This window comes from Prinia subflava, chromosome Z, assembly GCF_021018805.1.
Source record: "Prinia subflava isolate CZ2003 ecotype Zambia chromosome Z, Cam_Psub_1.2, whole genome shotgun sequence".
In the NCBI taxonomy this organism is placed as follows: Eukaryota; Metazoa; Chordata; class Aves; order Passeriformes; family Cisticolidae; genus Prinia; species Prinia subflava.
In genome coordinates, this window is record NC_086283.1 from 23,407,164 (window position 1) to 23,426,034 (window position 18,871).

At 41.4% G+C, this 18,871-nt stretch overlaps 1 protein-coding gene and 1 long non-coding RNA gene across 4 annotated transcripts in view; one reads left to right on the forward strand and one right to left on the reverse strand.

Annotated features, from left to right (window-relative positions):
• Positions 1 to 15,128, reverse strand: part of LOC134563890 (probable ribonuclease ZC3H12B) — a 31,641-nt gene extending 16,513 nt beyond the window's left edge. Inside the window, exons 1-2 of one of the 2 annotated variants that reach the window (XM_063422303.1) lie at positions 14,991 to 15,074; positions 14,000 to 14,094 (exon numbers count right to left, since the gene is read on the reverse strand). The gene's annotated coding sequence lies outside the window, so the exon portion shown is untranslated. Of the gene's footprint in view, positions 1 to 13,999; positions 14,095 to 14,990 lie in introns of both variants that reach the window. The other variant, XM_063422301.1, reaches the window with a different exon arrangement.
• LOC134564391 (uncharacterized) lies at positions 1,784 to 6,254 on the forward strand. 2 transcript variants are annotated; one of them, XR_010083549.1, is made up of 3 exons: positions 1,784 to 2,149; positions 3,918 to 4,154; positions 4,803 to 6,254. It is a non-coding gene; the product is annotated as an uncharacterized LOC134564391 (long non-coding RNA). The 2 variants fall into 2 exon arrangements; XR_010083550.1 differs by having other exon boundaries at positions 4,816 to 6,254.
• Positions 15,129 to 18,871: the final 3,743 nt, after the last annotated feature.

Consider the following 18,871-nt stretch of genomic DNA (forward strand, 5'->3'; position numbering starts at 1 on the left):
ACATGTAGCTAATCAGAGGGGGGTTTTTAAAGTAACTCCCCAAGAAAAAAAAATCTAACTGAAAAATGACATCTGAAATGGTAACATCTAAGGAGTTCCACAGGAACACAGTAGGGAATAAATATTGCAGATTTCTGCTTTTGTATTTCTTAAACTGTCTCAATAAAGCAAACGAAACCAATTAAACAACTTGAAAATCATAAAAAATGAGTGTGGTTTTTTATTAAGAAAATTAAGTTATTTCTTCCACGGCTTCAGCATTAATTTTAATGTCTTGGTGTCTCTGCGTACTCTTCATTTCACTAACTTATCACTAGCATGCACCTATGTATAGAAGGAAAAGATATCTTTCGGGAAGGAGGCTATTCTAAAAAACAGCCAAGCCTTTGATTACTGGGGCTGTTTCTGCATGATCAGAAGCTGACTGAAGTACACAAAGGCATCTATCCAAACTAGTTTTCTTGTCACCAGTTCTGACAGGAAGCGCAACAGAGATCTCAACAGCAACTGGGTGAATTTATCATGGTCCCAGGTTGCTTGTTCTACAAATGAAAGCTAATCTATCGGCTTCACAACTAAACAACTGATCAGGCTGGCACACGATATATCCACAGCTATGCCTCATGGTTAGAGTGTAGACAGTGTATAAGCCGACTAACAGAAAAGCTGACCACTTCCCTGTAACACACACAACAACTACTGTCTGAAGAGTCCAAACCCATGGAAACAATATAAATAGGTACAGACAAAGAAAAAGATAAGACTTTTTAAAATTATTTTAAATAGTATTCAGGGATACTACAATCAACAGGACCTCCAGCATTGTACTGTGCTACAGCACAGACCAGTGGTTACTCTAAAGAACGCTAAAGCACTTCCCAAGTACATTTTTGTGGGCTTTAAGAACTTCCCTAACACATGACTAATTGCCATTTTAAAGGCATTGTGATTTGAGCCTGCAGTGCACATACACAAAATCCCACCAGACCAACCAGCACCAAAATGCATTGCACACATCTTCAGGAATGTGACAGAACAGTATTTGTTAGGCAGTAGTTACTGTCAGAGGACACAGACCAGGAGCAGCTCAAGATGCATAAATGGCCCTGGATTTTGGATTAGCCCTTGATTTTGAAAATTGCATTTCTAGAGTGCTTATGAAGAAGGTAACACAGCTCAACATCAGCGTTTTCATGGCACTGAAGACACAATTATCTTGTTGTATTCTTATCTCAGGAGCTGCACAGATATTACACATTGATGCCAGCTGCTTTGAGTATCTTCTGAAGTAGCAAACTATTTTAACTACTAAGAAAGTGCTCAAATATGAATCATAACTACAAAGGATAACTTTTTCTCATTCTAATTATACACTTAGGTAGTACACATCTGCTGGAACAGATTCACAATTGAAGAAAAGCAGGGAAATATTCTAAAATTAACTTTTGGGTATTTCAGAATGGGTTAAAAAACTGGAAGAGCTGTGCTGCATGCCTTTTTGATGCAATTTAGGTTTTGCCTTTCTTTCCATGTTCTCTGTATTCTTCACACATGTATTTATTTGTAGCTTAATGTATTTGTGGATAGTTTTCCCAGTACTTTTCCATGGCCTTTCCTTAAGCAAAAAGACAAAACAAGTTCCAGAGCTCCAAGCCTTGGTTCTTCCTGGGGAACAAGGCCAAGAACAACGCTTCGAGATACATTCTCATGGACAAAGTACAAGAAGTGCTGAAGGGGGGGCTCCAGAGAAGGGGCTTGACCTAGGGAGGAATTGCATCACCACTTGTCATCCTAACTGGTACTTTTTATCAATCATGCCAATTTCCTAAAACCTATAAAAATGTACTCACCCCTGGGTGAGGTGGGCTTTTGTGGACATATTTCTATAACTGCTTCTGAAGGCCTTCAGATAAAGATCCCCTTTTATATTAGCTCCTTACTAAAACTATCTCGAGTTTCATTTACACGTTGGGCAAAAGGCAAGAGTTATTCTGGCACACCCAGATGGGACAGGAGAACCTGCTACCCTTCCTCCGGACAATGAACATCGTGCAAGGAATTCTTTCCTGCTGGCAATCTTGAGAATTCCGTGCAGCGACCTGAGGTTGAGACACCATGGCTCCAAGATCCCTCAGGAAGTAATATAAAGGTAGCTGTTTTTGTTGTGTAGTATGTAGTTCGAATCTGTGTGTGTGTTGTAGGTGTACTGTGTATCTGTTTAAGGTCAGTAATTGCTGGCAATCCCGGAACAACCCAGCGTGGTGAGGGGAGGAATTTGCTTTTGCAGTGGTTTCTCAGAATTTTTTTTTCTTTCGCCGCTTTTCCAACCTGCTACAGATGGGCTGGGGAGGGGAAGGCGAGGCGTGTGTGTGTGTGCGTGTGTGTATGTGTGTGTTTGCCACTGGCTGAGATTGTCCATTGGTGCAGAAAAGCAAATTACAATGCGAAAGTTTATTTCGCTTTTAACACGAGCGGGTTTTGAATTGAGCATTGGCCTGGGCACGCAGCGGCCGGGGGAGGCCTGGCCCGCTCCTCGGTGGGAGGCGGGAGAAGGGCTCCACTTCCTACAGCTTTTGTGGAGCGGCCGAGAGAAGCTGGGCTCGCCCCATCGCAGGGGATGAGGGAAGCGCCCCCACTTCCTATGTTCCATCTGTGGAAAGTTTTTTCCAAGATTTTAGGGCAGGGGCGGCTCCTGGACTCCCGGGACGGCTCCGCGAGAGGGGCGGCCGCGCCTCCCGTGACGGACGGAAGAGAGCAGCCGCTCTAACAGGAGCCGAGGTGGCTCCTGCCATTGCCCTGGTGACGCCCGCGCCATGGGCGGGGGAGCGGGACCGCTCCGGCGGGAGGGAGGCGGGAGGAGGGCCGCCACTGCGCAGCCACGGCCCGGCTCGCCCCACCCCGGGCCCCGCCCGTGCCGGGCCGGAGCGTGAAACCTGCGGGTGGGAGCCTCAACCCCCTGGGCGGCACCGAAATTGCTGCTGCGGGAGACGAGGGACAAGGCAGAGCTGAGTCCCTCGAGGAAGCTAATGTCACCTTTGTAGGCAGGAATGACTCTATCGCAGTTTCCACAATAACGAGTTTTGTTCTAGAGACCCGAGAACCGCTGTGAGCGCGGGCGTGCCGGGGTGTCCCGGGCGGGGGTGCCCGCACCGCGCGTCTGTCCCCGGGCCGTGCGGCGGGCAGCGAGCGCTCTTTGTCTGTGCTGTTAAGCACTCGAAAGGGAAACACCGAGTACAAAGAAAAAGTTGTTTTTCAGGCTCCCTTAAACCAGGATATGAGTAAGCAGAGTCCTATGTTAAAATAGCTTAGAATGGAAAATGAGGTAAGATACTGTAAGGGCTGTTAGTGCCAGAGGGGTAAGAGAAATGAGACCTTTCTTCCAACCTTTAAAATATGAATTAGAAAAATGCTGGCTGGTTTACCAGTTTCTCAATTTGGCAAAATCTCCTAAGAAGGATCCATTGGAGCTTTGCAAAAGGAGAGCAACAGACAGTTTAGGATGGTTAATTGAATTGAATTTTAAAAGTACCTTCTCCTGCATCACGGTGAATAAGAAAGGCCAAGGACTCTGTGTTACTACATGGAAGAATCCTAAAGCAGGGAAAAAGAGCCAGTTCACCAAGACAGTCCTGCCTGAGGGTTTAAGGCACAGCTCAGCTATATTCAGAAATCAGATGGCAAAGGAACTGGAGAAGCCAGCAACTGAGGATTGCTGCATCTAACCAGCAGCCAAGAATTGCTACATCCAACAGCTGCATGCAACCCACTGTAAGTTTGTTCTGTGAACATCCAGGACATAGTACCTACCCTATGCCATGTTACTGAAACAGGTTAATGCTATTCTGAAAGTGTTTGCTGTTAATCCTGGAATGTCTCTGTTCCCAACACTGACTGATAATGTATCTGATTGTTTGCAGACCACAGAGGAAGCCTATTCCAGCAGACCAAACCTGAAGGATGTGCCAGACTGGGAGCCGTATGCAGATAAGAGTGAGATGGCAAACAGGTGGCAAGGTATGCAGTGATCACCACGAACCAGGGAAAGGGCCTTGCATCAAATGTATCATCCAAAAAGGCTGAACTGATTACTTCAAACAAAGATCTAAAACTGAGCAAAGTCCTCTGGAAGGAAAGAAGACTGGCAACTATTCAAGGTAATACAATTGAACACTCTGAACAGACCCATGAACTGCTACAGAACATTTGGGAATACACAGAAGCAGCTTTTCTACATTGCAAAGCTCAGTAAAATGGGAAAACAACTCCCAAATTAAAGAACCATTTTGCTGATAAAAAAGTAAAAGGGGCTGCAGAAAAAGGCATTTAACAGTGGTGCCACAGAAGAAAAAGGTATCTATTGGTGTTAGTTGACATCTTTAGTGGACGGTCTAAAGCTTAACTCTGTTGCACTAACACAGCAAAGGAGGTGGTGAAAGCTTTTCTCAATCTTATAATCTCAAAGGTTGGGGTTCCTTTGGGGTTGGTCCCCCAGTAATCGGGGAAACGAGTCAAATGTTGGGAATTGTTTGGGATCTGTAAATTCCCTATATATCCCAGACAAGTAATATACTGAATGTGTGAATGGAACCCTCAGAACAGATTAGTAAAATTTGTCAGAAACATCCATGATACAGGTTCAAGTCTTGCCTATAGCCTTGCTGAGAATCTGCATGCAATCAAGGCAGAGACAACATGAATCCTTATGAAATATTGTATGGCAGGCCATATCAAATTGTGTGTAATATGGGAGAAATCTGTACGAGGGGAAAATTGACTTGTTGAAGTATTTAACAGCTTTTAAGTTCTACTTTGCAGAAGCTCCAGAGATTCGTCCTGTTATCTGGACACACCTGCCCATCTGTTCCAGCCCAGAGGCAGAGCCTATGTTAAATGGAAAGACAGTAACCTTACAAGCTAAGTGGAAAAGGCCATTCCAAGCTCGAACTACCCTCACCAAAACCAGAGGTGCTGACAAAGAACCCTGAATTCACTGCTACAGAGCTAAGAAGACCTCTGTTCCTGAAAGTACCAGAAAACAAAGAGTAATACAAATCAAGATGATGTGATTTAAATCATTCTTTTGTGTCTCTTATCTGCACAGTTGGTAACCATGATTCAGATTTGGCCCTAAAAATTGCATGTAGCTCTAGTCCAAAATGTATCCAAAAACTCCATAAGAACAAGTTGTTTGTGGGATGTTGGATATAAAAGTTTGGCCTGGTAAGTTTTGCCCCTAGATAAAGATCAGGCCTATGTCCATGGGGCTGTGATTCCAAATATAAATTTTTTTTTTTTTTAATATATAAGGCTACTGATGAAACAGAATGGCTCTTAATTTCCTACTAACCACATAATCAATAACACTGGTTGTTGTTCTTATGCAGTCAGAATGAAAGAATTGCTAAAGATTTAGTTGAAATTTGAAAGCAAACTCATTCTACACTAGGTAGCTCTCAAAGGAACTCACTGAACCTTTAGTATCTTCAATACACTCACATCATGGTTACCAAACGAGCCTGGATAAAAAAAGTATTCATAATAGCTGTAGTTACAGTTGGCATCTGTGTAACAACTAGTAAGATAGCTCGTTGTATTAACTGGTAGTGTGGTTAAATATGGAGTAGAGATAAACAAGATGGAGTCTTGTTAGTCTCTAAAAAAAGGGGAGGAATTATGCCGTTTAGGTTTTATCCTTTTTTTTTTATTTTCCCTGTATTCTTCACACATATGTTTGTAGCTCTGTAGCCTATTGTATTTGTGGCTAGTTTTCCCAGTACTTTTCCATGGCCTTTCCTTAAGCAGAAAGACAAAACAAATTTTAGAGCTCCAAACCCTGGGAGGTACAAGGCTCTGTGCTATCTTGGCTCTTCCTGGCAACCAAGGCCAAGGACAACTCTTCGAGATACATTCTCATGGACAAAGTACAAGAAGTGCTCAAGGGGGGGCTCCAGAGAAGGGGCTTGACCTGGGGGGGAATTGCATCACCACTTGTCCTCCTAATTGGTGCTTTTTATCAATCATGCCAATTTCCTAAAACCTATAAAAATGTACTCACCCCTGGGCAAGATGGGCTTTTGTGGACATCTTTCTATAACTGCCTCTGAAGGCCTTCAAATAAAGATCCCTTTTAATATTAGCTGCTTATTAAAATTATCTTGAGTTTCATATCCAGGCTGGGCAAAAGGCAACATTATAGGCATTTATCTCTTATCCTTAACAAAAAGGCAAAGAGCTGAAGATTAGTAGCATTTTGCCTGTTCATATGCACACCTTGAACTAGATTTTCATTCTTAGGATTATTTTAAATAGAAGTAACAGGAATATCTTACAGTTTACATATGCATATCATAATAATGCATAGCTTAATAACAAATATGTTGCAGTTCAACAGGAATTAATCACTGTCATCAATTTGTTTTTTGAACATTAGAATGAATTATTTTCACTACATAATAGCTTACCATATTTAATTTACATTGGCTGTGTCAAACGTTGCATGACTAGGAAAATAGGATAGAATTGGCTTTTTAGAAAACTTTCAAATTTAAGTTGGCCATTTGGAAATTATAGTGACTCCAAAATTTGGTGCTTTTAGGAAACTACAATATTCACAATTTGTAGTCATAGTTTAAAACTATGTTATATAGTTTCATCAAGAGTGTCCTAAGAGCTTCCATACTTAGCAAACACTCATATAAGCATCAAATCAGTGAAGATGTATAGCATATATATTCTGATATAGCTTCCATAAAAAGTCCAAAACACATGTAAGTGAAGGAAAAGAGGTATATAAGGCTTTAAAAGCAAATAATTGGCATTAACTGTGATTACAATATTGTGCTTGCTGAGGAGCGAGGAATCTTACTAAAAGGAATACTTTAATTTAAGATGCTTAAAATGAATACATGTTTAAATAGTTCTTGTACTTTTTAATCTAATAAATTAGATATGGTCCAAATAGCTGAGCACATATCCACAGCTCATTTATACATTTAGAGACATGCATAGTAGTATTCACAGAATATGTGCTGAGTGAAGCAGTATTTTTAACAGAAGTGTTAAAATGGGAGATCAGGCTTTTCAGTCCCTAGATAATTAGAGCCATATAAATGACAGCATTTTGATTCAGTTTAATGATTTTTTTTTCTTATCTTACTATGCAATGTCAGTCTCAACACATTCCTGGGAAGTCTCAACACTGTCATTCTGATGAACAAAGAAACCTTAAATTTACACAAATCAAAGGCCTAATATTGTATAGTCTTTTATCAAGTGAAACTCAGTACAATGTCAAGAAAAATATTTTACTTTTTCTACGTATTACGGCTTCTCTGAAATAAAGCACTAATATATATTAAATCCAAAGTACTAGCTGTTTACATCAGCAGTGAACACCTTGTCCTTAAAATTAATATTGGAACAGCAACTGAAAAATAGCCTGCTAGCTATGGTTAGTAATAGATTTTATTTATAAGTTTCCTCTTATCTGAGTCAATTCAGATAAAGTATTTTAAAAGAAAAACAAATTTGCCATTTCTGTTTCTCCATCTGTCTCTCTCCCATAACCATCTTCAGAGAAAAACAATAAGGAATGTGACTTTGTACTCTTCTATTACAGAGGCAAAGGACAAAGGAAGGTTTTCAGTGTTGACTCACCAGTTAAGATAAATGTAATTGTGTACCACCACCCATCCCTGAAGGGGATGTTCTTCCTTCACAAATGCTGACGGAACACTTGTAATAGTAGGAAAAGTTCAGTTGTGCAGAGATGGCTGAATTTCAGGAATTCATACACCAGAATATAGAGAACTGGAAATTACTTTAGAAATATCACTAGGCTTTACCTTTCTGATCTACAATCTATATTGTAGTTCTTGTCTACACTGAACAGTACAGAAAAAACTCACCATATGCACACACAAATAAATACAGATCAATAGGTAGATATGCCCATATATACATATTTGTGTAAGTTCTAATTCTGTCAGTGCATCTCTCAATACATTTCACAGATCAGTTCAGAACAGTGAAATAGAGCTCTTCTTTCCCAGATGCTGCAAACACTTCAAAGTTTGGTTGTTCTCCTTCCTCACCAAGCTCTATAGAGCCCACTGTTCCTGAAATCCTTTTATCACAGTTGGCTCAATTTAAGAAAGTTATGAATGCTGTCCGAGAACTACAGAAATGCAGGGCACTGCCAGTGATGCAAAGTAAGCCCCTGAGTTAGCAGATCAAGCAATTTTCAAACATCATGAGAATATCACTGAGTGGGAATGAAAAGCTAGATTCATGAAATCACACAATGGACTCTTCACCAAAACAGCTAATTAACTAGAACCTACTTGTATGGGGCTCTCCCTAGAGGTATGAAGAAACTGATGGGCCCATCATGACAGCTGGGAAAGGGATTGGGTGGGAATTTTTTGAGCAAGGAATTAGTTTGTTTCTTAAACACAGGCCAAGCTTACAGTGCACTTCAAAAAAAATTGCACCTATGCAACATCCTGCAACACAAGGGCAAGAAAGAACCACCATGACAAACAAAAATATATAAGCATTGTCATACAAGGAAGTAATTGTGCAAGTAGCATCCTAAGGACCTAAGTTTCTCGCTTTCCTTTTCAATATTGCTGAACGCAAGTTATTGGTATTTAGTTTGATTACTGAACAGGAAACTGAGATAGTATCATTCAGCAATGACGAGACATTCAGCTGAATTAGATTCAAGAGCCAGTCCTTACTTCCCTGACTGTGAAAAGTAATGAGCACAATTCTGCCTTTTAATGGTCTTTTTGTAATGTAATTGTGTAATTTTTATTTCAGGAAAATTAGGTTAAATACTGCACTTCTAGTGATCATGACTTTAAAAAAAATCCAATGCAACAACCTTAAGAAGAGCATCCCATATTTGCAACTGAGTTGCTACACGTTTCAAATTTAATTTTTTTTTTCTTTTTTCTTTTTTCTTTTTTTTTTTTTTTTTTTTTTTTTTGGCTGATTTTGATGAAAACTTCCTCATTCAGCTTAGCAGAAATTGTACTGAGTTACTATGTTACTATGCTCAACCTCCCGATAACACGCAAGAAACTAAACAGAAAAGCAGAGTACTTTGCTTCATCAGAAATAAGACCTCAAATGAGGTGCTCAGAACTTATTTTATTTTTCTGTCTCTGCTCAAACTGAGGATTTGTACATCACAAACACAAGGTGGTGGCCCTGCAAGATTGACAAGAGTATGACTAAACATTAGTGGCACCTTTTATAAAGAGTCCAGAAATTAACCTAGAGAAAATGTCAGGAACTGAACAACATGAACCTACCAACAGACACCAGAGAAATGAAAACAAGCATTTTGATTAGCTATAAGTTGGCTATTTCTGAAAACCCAAAATAAAATATATGAAATACTAGGGTCACAGTAGATTTGGAACATTAAATAAAACAATGTTTTCTCTGCTATGCAAATATGTGATTAATTCCTTATCCCAAATCCTTCCACCAAAGATTTTTACCAACATCATTTTAAATCTACGCTTGCCAAGAAGTCATTTGGTTTTGATCATGCCTGCATGATTTAACTCAAACCACATGACAGAAACAACACCATAGAATAGAACACTTGGTAAGAAAGTATCAATTTTTACTGCACTCTTAGCATATGGTGGAGTTTTGTGAAACTGAAGAATTGTTCTAAAGAATTACAGCAACACCTCAATGTTTGAGGTACTTCAAATTTACTTCAGCAAATACTTCCAGTGACCACCGATATAAGTATTAGACTATACATAAAAGCAAGCTGTGCCTAGCATATCACATAGAGAATTTGAAATCGCTTGTGAAGGAGCCAACAGAGGAAGTTTAGGTTGGATATTGAAAGAGACTCTTCCCTCTGAGGGTGTTCAGGCACTGAAAGAGGCTTCCAGTGCAGTGGTCACAGTACCAAGCCTCAGAGCCCAAGGAGCCTTTGAAGGACAATGCACATAGTAGCATTCTTGGGGTGAAGGACATGAGCTGGACTTTGATGATCATTGTACATCCCTTTCAACTCAGTATATTCTATAATTCTGTAACCTACAAATCAAGTGTGAACTGAAGAGAAATGCAAAACTAGTACAAGATTCAAGCACCTAACCTCAACCTCCCTTATTTTGTCATACTCATAAGTATGAATTCAAAGGGACGGAATGGGCATAGTTGGAATTATAAACAGAGGAAGCAGCATTTTAGCTCTTTCTTAAGTTACATGATTCCTTTGGAGTTAATCCAACCTAGAAAGAACAGGTAGTGCTGAGCACAAGGCAAGTATAAAGTACAGACCTTCTGAAGGGAAGAAAATTGAGTAGTTCTATTGCATTAGGTAATTAATCATTATTTCCTAAGAGAGAAAAAAGGGAAATAATTGTCCAGTAAATATACATTTTAAAACAGGTGTTCTAACAATATTATACCCTTTTCCCACCAATCTTCCCTTTTTAATAATCCTAAGGAGCTACAGCTAGCATTATTGCTACTCAAAAGGCCTGTTGTCCCTATTAAGGCAACATTTACACTTCAGCTGACAACATTACATAAAATAAAAGCAGACATGTAACTCCTTAAAGCTTATTTGTGAGCAGTTCTTTATAAACTGAGATGGTTTATTTGGATCTATGACCAAAGGAATACACTAGTTCTCCTAATCCACATTCTGATAGGAGGCCATTTGGTACTACCTACTCTGCAGATATAAATGACTCATTAATGCTCTGTGAAGGGCAAAAAAAAAAGTTGTGATTGCAGCTAAGTCAGACACATCAAGGATGTGATGCATCTTATCATCTTAACTTACACTAATTCAATTTGTAATTGAATATTTAGAACACTACTTTGACAGACTAACCCAAATGTTCCTTTAACCAAAATTCTCATCCAGAAACAATCTTTGAGAAACCAAAAAAACCCCAAGGTATTCTATTTCTAAAGACCTCGATATACTGGATGGACCCTCACATGCTATGCCATCCAACAAGAGGCAGGATGGACTCACCTGTTAGGACAGAAGCTTTCTGATAAACTGAAACAATCACTTTAGAAACTACTAAAAAAAAAAAGCCTGAAGCAGAGAAAGACATCTCACTCAGTAAGCATCAAAGAGCACCTTTATGGAAAGGAGCAAGAGGAGCTTGAAGGCATCTTGTGACTTTATATTTTTACTCCAGTTACCTTGCTTTTGCAAAACCAAAATCAGTACATGGCTAATTAAGTCTGCCTTAAGCATGGTGTTGGACTAAGTGATCTTCTGAAGGAAGTGCAACGCAAACTAATTCTTCTACATTGAGATTCCTTTATTCATATAATGGCAACACTGCTCATTTCCAAGGTGAAGAAGCTGTAAAGTCATCACCAAGACGAGAAAAAGCCTACCAGTTCTGTTCTTGAAAATGGAAACAGCAAAGCCCTATGCTCTAGCAACTTCATCACTCCCTTTCTAAAGTGAGATCTACCTTTGGACAAGACCCAAGGGAGGAAGGTTTTTTGGTGTGATGGATTATTTTGTTTTAAGGGGTGGAGGTTTTGTTTGTATTCTAAATCAGGACAACACAGAAATCAGAAAAGGGAGAGACTTGGCAAAGAGATGGAAACTAGTGTTTGATCTTACAAAAAAAAGAAAAAGCATTGCATCAGAGGTGGAAATTGCTCATGGTTTTAGCTTGAAATCGTCAGACTTAGTTTCAACATTATGTAATTTGGCTGAAGTGTCTGTGGGCTCATTAAAGAAGTGCATACCTCTTGTGGTTGTCCTCACTAAACATAAGAGTCTAAACCTTTGGCTTTAACCTAAGGTTGATACTCAGCCCCTGTTACAGCATTCAATTAAAATAGAAGTTGAGCCAACTAATGAGAACAGATAATAATCTTTATGGGGGTCTCACTCCAGAAGGAATGAATGCAGAAAGGGACTCTTAAATTCTGACTGTGTTACAAACAAGCACCTTGGGCTGTGCTGGGATTTGTAAAATGCTATAGTTCTACAGCACAATGATTTCCTAATGAAATTCTAGAAGAGGCCTACAACACATGACGTAAAGCCTAGGTTTTGACATGGTGAATCAATCTGCTTTCTAGAAAGTCATGTCAAAAATAACCCATAAAAGAAAATTAAATACAATAGCTACCTTTACAAGCCAAAGATACTTAGCTAAAGTACTTATTTAAATATAGAACATATATATTTGAATTAAAATTGCCAGCTAATGGAGAGTTTTTCTAATTATGGCCAGTCTCAAGAAAAAATTGGTCACCTCAGAAGAAAGAAACTACATCTCAGGGGATGTTATATTGCTTATCTCTCTGCACTTCGAAATACTTTCCTAACTCTGAAGTATATCTAATGTAATACTATGTATCACGGCACCAAACAGCCTAGATCTGTAAAGGTGGTCATGGTGTTCTTATTTCCAGATGAATTATCTGTGATACCATGAACATATCGTATAAAATATAGCTTTTCAACAAAAAGGGACAGTTCACGGGAAGCTAAAAACACCCCACATTAGCAGATGGCAAAGCATTTTAAAAATATCAGTATTATTGCTCAAACAAGCTTTTCATTTACAATGTATAAAAACATAGCCTTTTACAATAAAATTACAAAAAAAAAGTTGATACATTTAAAAGTATATAGTTGTCCAGCCATGAAAACATGGCTCTTCAAAGCCCTTTATTGTCTAGCAGATTCCATGACGCAAACGAGGACAGCATTCTCAGGGATGCGTAGCATTACAGCCATTTGGGATTTTGAAATTTTTTTTTCACATCATGAGATGGACAAATCAATATATCAAACTAATTTCCAATGTGGCAACACGTGGGAACTTCTTCCAAATTTATAAATTGCTTTTCTTCATCTTTCTAAGCCCTACTTCCATAACTGAACTTAAATGCTGCCTTCCTTATTCCCAAAAGCCCCAGTGCTTCTGCTCTTGATTCAAAGAGTAAGAAAGTGCAAATGATAGAAGCAATTTGTTTTCCTTCTATTATTCACAGATTTATAGTAGAATTATATGTGTTCAAGAAAATAACATTTCAGTTGCAAACTGTAAAGTGGTAGGAAAGTCAAAACCAGCAGATGTCTACAATGGAATAATATGCATTGGAAATGCTTCCAGGAAAATCAAAGAACAGAAAGCCACAGCTTACCTAATTTAAAGCTGTTGACAGTAAGAATTTACTTTCTTACTAGTTCATCAGCATATAAAGTGTCACTGGCACCCATCCATCCATCTTAACGCTTTTTCTTGTCATTCTTTCCAAATAGTGAGCTTGGTTAGGTTTAGATTTAGGAGTTATATTTTCTTTTTTAAAAATACATTTTATTGAGATAATTCAAATGAAATTTACTTAGGAAGCTTTATGGATTGCTTCTATTAAACTTTGCTAAACATCAGATTATTTTAGAAGGCAAACAGATCCAGAAAATGTCAACACTAACAGGATTGATATACAGAAAACATGCAACATTGAAGAAGAAAAGATACTCCAAAGGCAACTAGATTACTCTGTATTTGAAGATGACCTTGAAATTCCCACTAACCCATTTTTCCATTAGGAAGCAAAAATAATTTTATCAGTGGCACTAGCCAAATTTGTGAAATATACCTTCCAGTCCTACATACCATGGTTCAGTTACAACATCTGGCAAGCAGAAGATATATCTTACCAACAAAGGATCCCTCCTATACAAAGAGGACTACTTAATAGGCTCTTCCATTTCAACAAACAAACATACCAAGCATAAGAAATTGGATGGACTTGGAATGCTGCATATTCCCAAGCACTCGGAACTACTAATATGCATAATGGAAGTTCATAAATGACCAGCATTTTAATACGCCTCCTATTCTTACTTCCCATTTACGGCAACACATGCTAATCACTGCAACACATTGCAAGACTGAAACAAAACAAAACAAAACAAAACAAAACAAAAAAAAAAAAAAGCGCAAAATATCAGACATACCTCAGTAAACTCAAACAATTTAGATTCACATTTATCAGAAGACACAATATAGCTGTTGCCTCAATTTTACTGTTGTGCTAGCTTGTGAACACCTCCTGTGAAATATAATTTCCGAATGATTTAATGACAATTAGAAAAGCAGACAGCTGTGAAAAATAACATTTTCAAATGAACGGATTAAAAAAGTATCTCAAACCTCAAGCCTACTGCATGAGTGAGCAGTTCCTTATTCACAGTTGCATTATAAAGCAAAATGGAAGGATGCAAGTTGCAATCATCAGGTATCCTTTACAAAAGTAATTTCCTTATTTCACCACCTTTCTTCGTTAATGCAAGTTTTTTTCATTGTTCTTTTGTTCAGACACTGAACACCTTCTTAAACAGCGTGCTAGCGCAGAATTTGCAATCTCTCCTTGGAGCTTTAAAACACTAAACGACGCCAGGAGAATTTCCCGGCTCCGTACCCCGCTGTCCTGGCCGCTTCACCTGCCCTGCCACAACAGCCCTCGGGCCCTGAGCATGGGTCCCCGCCAAGGCCTCGTGTCCCCTCGCCAGCATGCGGCTGCTGCGGGACAGACGGCAGCAACCAAGGGCAGCGGCCCCGCAGCGGCGAGGGACGCGCCAGACCAGCCGGCCGCCGCTCCCGGTGCGCCAAGGGCGGCGGGAACGCCCCCGGGCAGCGGCGGGGGCACCCCGGGCAGCGGCGGGGGCACCCCGGGCAGCGGCGGGGGCACCCCGGGCAGCGGCGGGGGCACCCCGGGCAGCGGCGCTCCCCGCGCTGTCCCCGGTAGCGGAGCGCGGTCGGACGGCGATCCAAGGCCGCGCCGCGGCTGCGGCCGGGCTCGGACGCGCCCGGCGAGCGGCAGGGGGCGCCCCGCAGCCCCGCTCCCCCCGCCGCGCGGACCCCGGGGGAGGGGAGTGCTCCGCCGGGCTCCGCCGCTCCCCCGCTCCGAGCCGCCCGCGGCACCCCCGCCCCCGGCCGGGGCCTCACCCGCTGCTGTCGCTATGGACGCCCTCCGCGGCTCCCTGCGGGATCTGGCGGCGAAGAGGTGAGGGACGGCGGGGCTCGGCGCGGCCGCGGCACGGGCCCCACTCCGGCCGCTCCCGCCGCATGGAGGGGGAAGGGCTGGCCGGAGCAAGGGAAGATGAGGGGGCGTGGAGGAGCAGAGCCAGGACGGGACGGGATGGGGAGGGATGGGGGAAGTGCGGGCGCGGAGTTCAGCGCCGACGGGAGCGCGGGGGCCGCTGCCGCCGCCTCATCGCCTCCCGCGCCGCACCGGGCCCGTGCCGCCGCCCGGCCGCCGTCGCCCGGCAACGCGCGCGTCCCCGCTGCCGCAGGCGCGCAGCTCCGCGCGGCGCCCCGCGCGCTCCCGGCGCCGGCGCACGCGCAGCCTGCACGCGGCGGCACGCGGCGGCCTTCCCTGCCTCTCCAGGGGGCGCTGCAGGCGGGGAACGGGAACTGGGAACGGGGAATGGGGAACGGGGAGCGAGAACTGGGAATGGGAACGGGAACTGGGAACGGGGAACTGGAACTGGGAAAGGGGGCCTGGAACTGGGAACGGGGGCGGGCACCAGCGGCTGACCGCCTGGGAGTACCGAACCACGGGAGCGAGCCACGCGTGGCCGTATGGTCGGGAAGAGGATGGGAAAAATGGAGACAGTTTCCTTTGGCGTTGTCCCCTGCGAACATCCGATCCCCTTGCTGAAACATGAGGAGGAGGTTCAAGGAGGGAGGATGGGTGCCAGGCGGTTTATAAAAATACTGTGTTTTCCCAGTTTTGCAGGTCACGGGGTTGGAGGATGAAATAAAGGACATGACCAAACGCAGGTATATTTAGGTATACCTTTGGGATGTGCCAAGATTAACATATGCAGGGACTTAAACTTTTAGCTAGGTAGGACACTCCAGCACAGGATTAATAAAATTTGCAAATACTTCAGGCTTTGCTTAAAATATTGATATTTAAGGAGTGGACGCTTTGAAGATCTCAGGGCTAGCATATAGTTGCTTCCTATCAGTTTCAGTTGCTGTACCTTCAGCTTCCCAAAGCATTCTGAAAACAATACCAGCTTTCCCTTAACATATGTAATGGCCAGAGCAATTGGGGTGACCCATACATAGGAAAAAATCTGGCAAACATGAAGAGTATATTTTGAAAGCTCAAAGCCCCAATGGGGTACAGAAATAACCTATTTCCATTTAGGAAACTCAGTAATGTAAAGCAAATTTCATGACTTTGGATGCACCACTTTGACTCATCCATTTTCTGAGGTGTTACAATATTGCTGCACATTCTGTTTATGGTGGTGACTAGTACCTAACCCACCAGTATATTAACCCAACTTCAGTTCTGTTGTGTGTTTTACTGGGAGCTCTTCTCCACCAGTCTTTAATTTCTAGTATTTCTTTCAATTCTGTTTATTTCATAAAATATGTTGCACTTTTTAAAAAGTGCAGTTAGGATATTCATATTTAACAGTTCAGTTATAAGGGCTCTACGTTGCATCACTACATCCAGACTTAAGAATTAATTCCAGCTGCAGCTGGAATGATTATCTAGGTAGAAGAAAAATCTTCCAGTAGGAATTGTTCTGAACTAGATTTGTCATCATAATGCTAAAGTGTGTGGTCTGATGTTAGACTGTTAAATGGAAGCAGCTGGGGATATTTGCACAAAAATTCAGTCCTGTGCTCAATGAAGTAGGGGACTATTTTAGCCTTGGTTTCATTCTGCATAATACTGCAACTTGTTTTGAAATCTATTTGCCTGTTAGCTTTTGGTTTAAAAAGGATCAAACAACAACATAAAGGATGATTTTTTCAGGATCAGCAAAATATTTTCTGAGTGTCAGATTAGTCCTAAGTCCCTTAGCTTTCTTTGAAAAACCCAGTCCACATGCTGAAAAAACTGATCGTTATTTGGATCCTACTCATCAATAGCACCAGAATAAATAATACATATCAGTGCAGTGATTTTGAATCGTATAAAGAATAGTGAGACCCACTTTGTCCAGGAGAAAAATTGAAATGCAGACATTAAAACACTTGAGCAAAACCATGAAGCACAAGTTGAATGCTACCACTTTGTGTGTGCTGGAACTGCAAGTGTCAAACTTTTTGACTATTTTGAAGGGCTTTGAAATGTGGATATGTAATATTTTCTCTCCTTTTTTAAACATGAAGAGAAAAATAACTGCTAAGGCTTGTGGGTGGGTTTACTTCCTAAGAATTTCCAACTGATTTATAAGAGTTTGTGGAGTGGTTTTCTTAGTGTCATTCAAAGCAGAGTAAAGGAACAAATTGAACTTGCATTTTCATTTTCTGCCCGCAATCTTTTAGCTTAGCCTGTAAAACCAGGAATCACAAAATAGAATAAACAGTGAAAAAGTAGGCTGGGATTCTCATCACTCCTGTTCAAGGGCATTTTCCTTCTCTCTTTCTTGTCCTCACCCTGCCTGCTCTCACTCCCTCACTGTCTTAGCAACAAGATTCACTGGCTGACTGTAGCTAACTTGTCTTCTACCCCCTCAAACCAATCAGTTCAACTATTTAAATCATGCACCGAAGAAGCCTGCCCCCTTTGAGTACACAGCTCACTTAGGGCTCAATCCTACAATCTTCAATTTTTAAGGCAGTAAGAGATTGCAATTGACTCAAATTACATGAGGATAGGAACTTTTGTGTTCTAATTTCTTTACAAAGGCTGTGTCATGATGAAGAGGGTGCTGGTGCTATCACTGTTTTCCTTCATCTACCCTTTGCTTTATTTGAAGATCACAACAATATAGGTGTGAAAAACGTGAGATGATTAATTCATGTTCTTATGATAAACTGGAAAATTATAAAGCTGTATAAATTTATATCAGGTAAAAGTCTATGTTTCAGGAGGTTTCTGCAGCAGATGGTGAAACTGACCACCCTGAAAATCAGGCGCCTCCATTCAGAAGGGAACAAAAGACTTTGCAGCCTTCTCAAGTATTGGGAGGGGACCTGTTGAGATGAGCCGGATCAGCAACTCACACCTCGGGAGCCACCTTCACAGACCATCAAGCAATATCACCTATATCTCGAACATTAACACATGGACTTGGGAGGGGAGCTCTTTTTCAATCTGACCGGAGACGAATTTGGGTTTGAATAACTAACCAAGAAACAAAGGGAAGTATGGGGAAATATTGCCAGAGGCAGAATAAAGAGTATAAAAACCGAGCCTCGAACATGGCAAATTTGTGAACCCAGCTAGAGACACCGGCTGCCAGGTCCTGTGTCTCTGGGGTCACCCTTGGCTCAACTTTTCCCGGGAGAACTTCTGTCAAGTAAGTTTCGCTGTTTGTGGGGTTCGTATTGTTTTGTTTTTATTGTTTGAAATTGTTATAATTTGATTCTAAATTTTGTAATTTGGATGTTAATAAACCAAACTATTGAATTTGGCAATAAATTTGTCCTGGCGTTTATAACATAGGGAAAAGTCCTTAAATAATGGAGAAAGGGAACAAAACCATTTTCTGTTCACAAAACATCTTCTATTCACAGCTGCTGCTCATTCATTATATGTTCCAGAAAACTGCAGAACTTTGATTTGATGAGCAATTCAGTAGAAAACTCAGAGCATCCAGGAGAAAACAGCATTGTGGTAGTAGTGAATACAGCATTCGGTTTTGTTAAAGCTTTTAATCAAAATCATGAACCCATCAACAGCCTTCTAGTGCATTTTTCAACGAAATGCTAAACATTGCACAGATCTCGGACGCCTTCTGCTCTTTTTGCACTCCTAACAACCTTTGGCATAATGAGGTGTGACAGATTGATTGAAAATGTAGTTGCAGGAAGAGAGGGGCAGGCGAGCTTTGCTCTGCCTTGTGGGTGTTGTA